Source organism: Cervus elaphus, chromosome 21 (assembly GCF_910594005.1).
Source record: "Cervus elaphus chromosome 21, mCerEla1.1, whole genome shotgun sequence".
Lineage (NCBI taxonomy): Eukaryota > Metazoa > Chordata > Mammalia > Artiodactyla > Cervidae > Cervus > Cervus elaphus.
The window spans coordinates 6,100,665-6,107,309 of record NC_057835.1 but is presented as its reverse complement, the minus strand read 5'-3'; positions in this window follow the sequence as shown (position 1 = coordinate 6,107,309).

Below are 6,645 nucleotides of genomic sequence, written 5' to 3'. Positions count from 1 at the left end.
GAGGGTTCTGACCACACAATTACACTTCTCCCTGAAGGCTGGCAGCACCTCACGCACATGCACAAGGAAAACCCTGACACTGACCACACCATGCTCAAGGGTGCTGTGCTGGGAGGATGTGCAGGGATCACTGGTAGCAAAGTCTCAAGCAACAGAGATGGCCACTGGCCTCAGCACCTCCATCCCTGGAACCCTTTGGGTGCACCTGCAGCTTCTCATACTGGGTGGAGGCTCCAGGTGGCCCTCGTCACAGGTCTGGAGCTCAGGGGTACAACATTCACGGCCCTCCTCCTTCCAGCACCTGCCACACGGCCATTACCTTGAATCCTCCCTTTCAGGCCTCACCCCTCAGGCCTCCTTCCCCTGAGATCTGGGACAGCAGCCAGCACTGAAGCCCAGATCTGCCTGGAAAGTGAGTGCTCACACCCCGCAGGAAACAGGGCAGCACGCCTCACCCAACACAAGCCCCTGCAACCCTGACCAAAATGCCTCACAGCAGATACCATCAGGTTGAAGACACAGTTGTGGGCAGGACTGACCTGGTCTCTGCTGAGGTGGTGCACCTGGCTGGGGCTTGCCTAGTCACCATGGAAGTGAAAGGTTGTTGCTGAACGATAAGACGCCGGGATTCTTGGCCTCCGGAGGAGATGAATTCAATCTGGAGCCAGAGACAAGGCTGGATCGCTCAGAGCTTTTGTGTAATAAAGTTTTATTAAAGTATAAAGGAGATAGAGAAAGCTTCTGACATAGGCATCAGAAGGGGGCAAAAGAGTACCCGCCTCCTAGTCTTTAGCCGTAAGTTATATAGTCACTCACAGTCTGTTAATGAAAAGAAAGGAATGTCTTAGAATTTAGAATGGCACCAGATAATTTATCCCTGGCCATAAAATGATTGACTTGAATCTTGTAGAAGGGCAGATTACCAACAAATAGTTTTGTTTACATAGATTAGGGAACAATATCTGAGTAAGTAGGTTAGGCTCTTTGGCGGAACCAACTTGAAGATAGAGTCTGGGGTACATTAACATAGCTTAAGACAACACTTCCATAAGAAAAAGAAATGTATTGGTTTGAGAGTAGTTAGCTTCAGGTGAAACCAGGTGTCATGGCAACACAGCATTTTAAAAGAAACTTCCTTTTAAATTTGTATAGAGAAGAAAAAAATATATCACTGGTTTGTGTCCTTCTGCCGCTTAAGAGAGATAAAAATGTCTGGCACTTGCAGCCTATTTCCTCCATTTGGAGACCCCTGGCCTTCCTGCCTGTTACCCTCTCAGAAGATTCCAGAAGGACCCAGGCTGATCTCTGTGGCAGGAGGGAAAGACACTCATGAATCAGCAGCCCTCCACTGGGGGAGGAGTGAACCCTAATCACAGGGAGCCAGGTGAGCACAAGGGGCCCTGGTGTTCCAGAACAGTCCAGACCAGGCACTGGCCTTGGTCCAGATGGACAGGGTGTCCTCACAGTTCCCCACAAAGTGACCTCCCCATCTTGGGACGCAGAAGTGCCTGTCCTCACTGAGGCACTGGCAGGGCATGGCAGATGAGGTGACTTGGACACCCTCTGGGGACCTCAGCCTTGTGGCCACCACTCTGTCTGCCTTGGAGTAGGTTTCAAGGAGGGCCAATGCACCCTTTTAGAGACCGGTGACCTGACGCCCACCTGGCTTTGATATGGAGCTCAGAATCCAGTGCAGCCAAGAGACTCAAAACTACTAAGAAAGAAATGTGCCTCTCATCGCCCCCTGCCCCACCCCACCACCACCTCCTGCAAAGCATGTGATGCTAGTGGCTCCCCTAGCCAAAGGATATCTTCTGACCTACTTCCTGATAAACAAATAGCATGTGCTGTGTGCCACAGACACCTCTGAGCACTTTGCAGACCCTGACTCCTGTCTTCCCTTCAACCCCACTGCTCTCCACTTGATGGGAGCAGCTGGGGCCTGCAGTCATGCAACTTGCCAGGGCTGCACAGGCAGTAATCAATCATATTTCTCTTCACTTGTAGTGACAAATCTGAACATAAAATAAAGAAATCTATTTCATCTACAAGAGTGTCAAAAAGAGTGAAACAGGGAGGAATTAGTTAAGCAACAGATGTTGAAAATCTGTACTTAGAAAACCACAAAGGGCCACTGAAGAAATGAAAGGAGATATTTATAGAGTTTTAAAGCATTCTGCATCCATGGATCAGAAGAGGTAGATCACTACAATGACAATATTCCTCGTGTCAGTCTCTAGATTTGATGTAATCTCTATGAAATTCCGGCTGCTTCTTTGTAAAAAGTGCCAAGTTGATTCTAAAATTCACATGGAAAGGCAGGAACCTAGATAGTCAGTGTATTCTTTTAAAAAACGACATGGTAGAAGGTCTCATGTTTGTCGATTTCTTTTTTTTTTTCCCCTAAGCTTACTGCAAAGCTTTATTGTTCAAGACAGGATGGTACTGGCACAAGGACAGACAGATAAACCAATGGACTGAGAGTCCAGAAATGAAATGATACATCTGTGGTCACTTGATTTTTTACAAAGGTGCCAAGACCCTCCAAAATGGAGCATTTATTTTTCAAGGAATGTTGTTTAGACAACTTTATAGCCACTTGGGAAAAAATGAAATTGGGCCTTTACCTCACCCAGACCATATGCAAAAACCAACTCAAATGCCCCAGAGATTTAATCATAAGCATTAAAACTGTAAAAAACCTTAGAAGAATACATAAAAATTATTCTTCATAATCTTGGATTTGGCAAAAGATCCTTAAACATCACAGCAAGGGCATGAGCGCCTAAAGAAAAACTCGATAATTTGGATTTCATCGAAATTAATAAAGTTCGGTCTTCGGAGGACACTTCCAAGAGAGTGAAAAGACAATCCACATAATAGGAGGAAGTGTTTGCAAATCATATGTCTGATTAGATGCTTGCTTTCCAAATATATAAAGCATGCTCATGCTAGAAAACATAAAGCTCTTAGAGGAAAACATAGGCTGTATACACTTTGATATACATCACTGCAAGATCCTGTTTGACTCACCTCCTGAAAGTGAAAGTGAAGTCGCTCAGTCGTGTCTGACTCTTTGCAACCCCATGGACTGTAGCCTACCAGGATCCTCAGTCCATGGGATTAACTCACCTCCTAGATCAATGAAAATAGAAACAAAAGTAAACAAATGGATCTTCATTAAACTTAAAAGGTTTTTCACAGAGGAAAAAATAAGCAAGATCAGAAGACAGCCCTCAGGATGGGAGAAAATAATTGCAAATAAAACAATTGACAAAGGATTAATCTCCTAAATATAAAAGTAGCTCATACAAGAAAAACAAACAACCCAATCAAACAAATGGGTGGAAGACCGAAATAGACATTTCTCCAAAGAAAACATACAGATGGCCAACAAACACATGAAAAGATGCTCAACATCACTCATTATTCAGTTCAGTTCAGTTCAGTTCAGTCACTCAGTCGTGTCCGACTCTTTGCGACCCCATGAATCACACCATGCCAGGCCTCCCTGTCCATCACCAACTCCCGGAGCTTACACAAATTCATGTCCATCAAGTCGGTGATGCCATCCAGCCATCTCACCCTCTGTCGTCCCCTTCTCCTCCTGCCCCCAATCTCTCCCAGCATCAGGGTCTTTTCCAATGAGTCAACTCTTCACATGAGGTGGCCAAAGTATTGGAGTTTCAGCTTCAGCATCAGTCCTTCCAATGAGCACCCAGGACTTATCTCCTTTAGGATGGACTGGTTGGATCTTCTTGCAGTCCAAGGGACTCTCAAGAGTCTTCTCCAACACCACAGATCAAAAGCATCAATTTTTCAGCGCTCAGCTTTCTTCACAGTCCAGCTCTCACATCCATACATGACCACTGGAAAAACCCTAGCCTTGACTAGACGAACCTTTGTTGGCAAAGTAATGTCTCAGCTTTTTAATATGCTATCTAGGCTGGTCATAACTTTCCTTCCAAGGAGTAAGCATCTTTTAATTTCATGACTGCAATTATTATTAGAGAAATGCAAATCAAAACTACAAAGAGGTCAAAATCTCACATGGGTCAAAATAGCCATGATTAAAAAATCTACAAACAAAAATGCTAGAGAGGGTGTGGAGAAAATGGAACCCTCTTGCACTGTTGGTGGGAATGTAAATTGATACAGCCACTATGGAGAACAATACAGAGATTCTTTTAAAAATTAGGAAAAGAACTACTGTATGAACCAACAATCCCACCACTGGGCATATACCCTGAGAAAACCATAACTGAGAGAGAGACACATATACCCAAAAGTTCATTGCAGCACTTTTTATAATAGCTAGAACATGGAAGCAACTTAGATGTCCATCAACAGATGAATGAATACAGAAATTGTGGTACATATATACAATGGAATATTACTCATCTATAAAAAGGATACATTTGAGTCAGTCCTAATGAGTTGGATGAACCTAGAACCTATTGTACAGAGTGAGGTAAGTCAGAAAGAGAAAGATAAATATTGTATATTAACATATGTGTATGGAATCTAGAAAGATGGCACTGATGAACCTATTTGCAGGGCAGCAATGGAGACTCAGACATAGAGAACAGACTGGTGGACACAGTGTGGGAAGGAGAGGGTGGGACAAATTGAGAGCAGCATGGAAACATATACATTACTATGTGTAAAATAGACAGCCAGTGGGAATTTGCTGTGTGACACAGGGAGCTCAACCCAGTGCTCGGTGACAACCTAGAGGGGTGGGACGGGATGGGACATGGGAGGGAGGTTCAAGAGGGATGAGACATATGTCTACCTGTGACCGATTCATGTTGATGTGTAGCAGAAACCAACACAATATTGTAATCAACCTCCAACAAAAAAAAAAAGTTTAAAAAAAGAATGCTCAAACCTCGATCATAAAAAGACAACAATTTTTAATTGGGCAAAGCATTTGAACGGATATGTCTCCAAGGAAGATGCACTCACAGATGACCAACACACATGTGAAAACATGTGCCACTTCATGAGCCATCAGCAAAATTTAAATCAAACCGCAATAATATGCCACTGCACACCCACTGGGAGGTCTAGAATCATAAAAAAAATCAGAAAATAACAAGTACTGCTGAGGATGTGGTGAAACCAGAGCCCTCATGCACTGCTGGTGGGGATGCAAAATGGTGAAGCCACTTTGGGAGCAGCCTGACAGTTTTTCCAAAGGTTAGAGAGTGATGGTAGGACCCACGACTTCACTACTAGGCATTTTCCCAGGAGAGGTAAAAACGTAGCTCCACATAAAGATATTTATGTAGATGCTGGCAGCAGTATTATTTGTAATGACCAAAGGTGAAAACAACCCAAAAGTCTATCAGCTGATGAATGGATAAACAAAATAAGGTATAATAACACAATGGAATATTATTAAGCAAGGAAAACGAAGTACTGAAACACATCACAACACAAATGAAGCTGGAAAACACTGTGGCAAGCTAAAAAAGCCAGGGTTATACGATTCCATTCGCAGAAAATGTTCAGAATAGGGGACAGAAAGTACACTCGTGGTTGCCTAGTGCTGGGAGTGGGGTGAGGCTGGGCAGTGTAGAGGGATAACCATGATTGGGTTTCGGGTTTCAGTTCAAGGTGAAGTCATTATTGGACTACGGTGATGGTTGACATAGCTGTGAATATAATAAAAATTACTGGCCTGTGCACATTAAATGAGTGAATCCCATGGTGTATAAATTAATATCTCAGTAAATTTATTTAGACACATAAATAAACAAGGTAACAACACATGTTACAACATGGAGGAACCTTGAAATAAGACACCAAGTGAAGAAGCCAGGCACAAAAGGCCAAATAATGTAGGAGACCTTTTCTTTGAAATAACCAGAGTGATGGGTGATTTTGTGTGTAAACTTACCTAAGCTATGGTGTTCAAATTCTTCGCCAAACACCAATCTAGATGTTGCTATGAAGAGATTTTTCAATGTGATGAGGTCTTTCATCAAGAGACTTTGAGTAAAGCCAATTATCCTCCATAAAGTGGGTGGGCCTCATCTAATCAGTTGAAACTCTAAAGAGTAAACACCAAGAATCTCCAAGGTAGAAGAAATTCTCCTTGGAAGACCACAGCACAGACTCCTGCCTGAGTTTCCAGGCTTCAGCCTTGTGGAATTTAGGCTCAAGGCTGCAATAGAGTTCTTTGCTGAATTTCTGCCAGCCTGCCCCACAGACTCTAAACCTGCCAGAACCTACAACTATAAGAACCAATTCCTGAAAATAGTTGTCTCCTTCAAAGGTCTTCTCTTTCTCTCTCCTGTCATCACTCTCTCCCTCCCTCCCTCCCTGCATCAGAAAGCCTGTAACTGGACATTTCTGCTTTCTGACTTTGCTTTTCTTCTCTATGGGTCTATTTTCCCACCCTGAGCCCAACACCACACTCTCTTAATAAGTGAGAAGACATAAATGTTCTTGTCAGTTGAGAGAGCAAGTCCTCCAGTGTTTTCCTTCTCATAGTAGATTTTATTTGCTACTCCTAGCCAATTGCATTTTGATAAACATTTAAACATTTAAAATCAACTTCATGCACACGCACAAACACCCAGACACACAACACACACACACACAAAATACACATGCGCGCCCACATACCCACAAGAC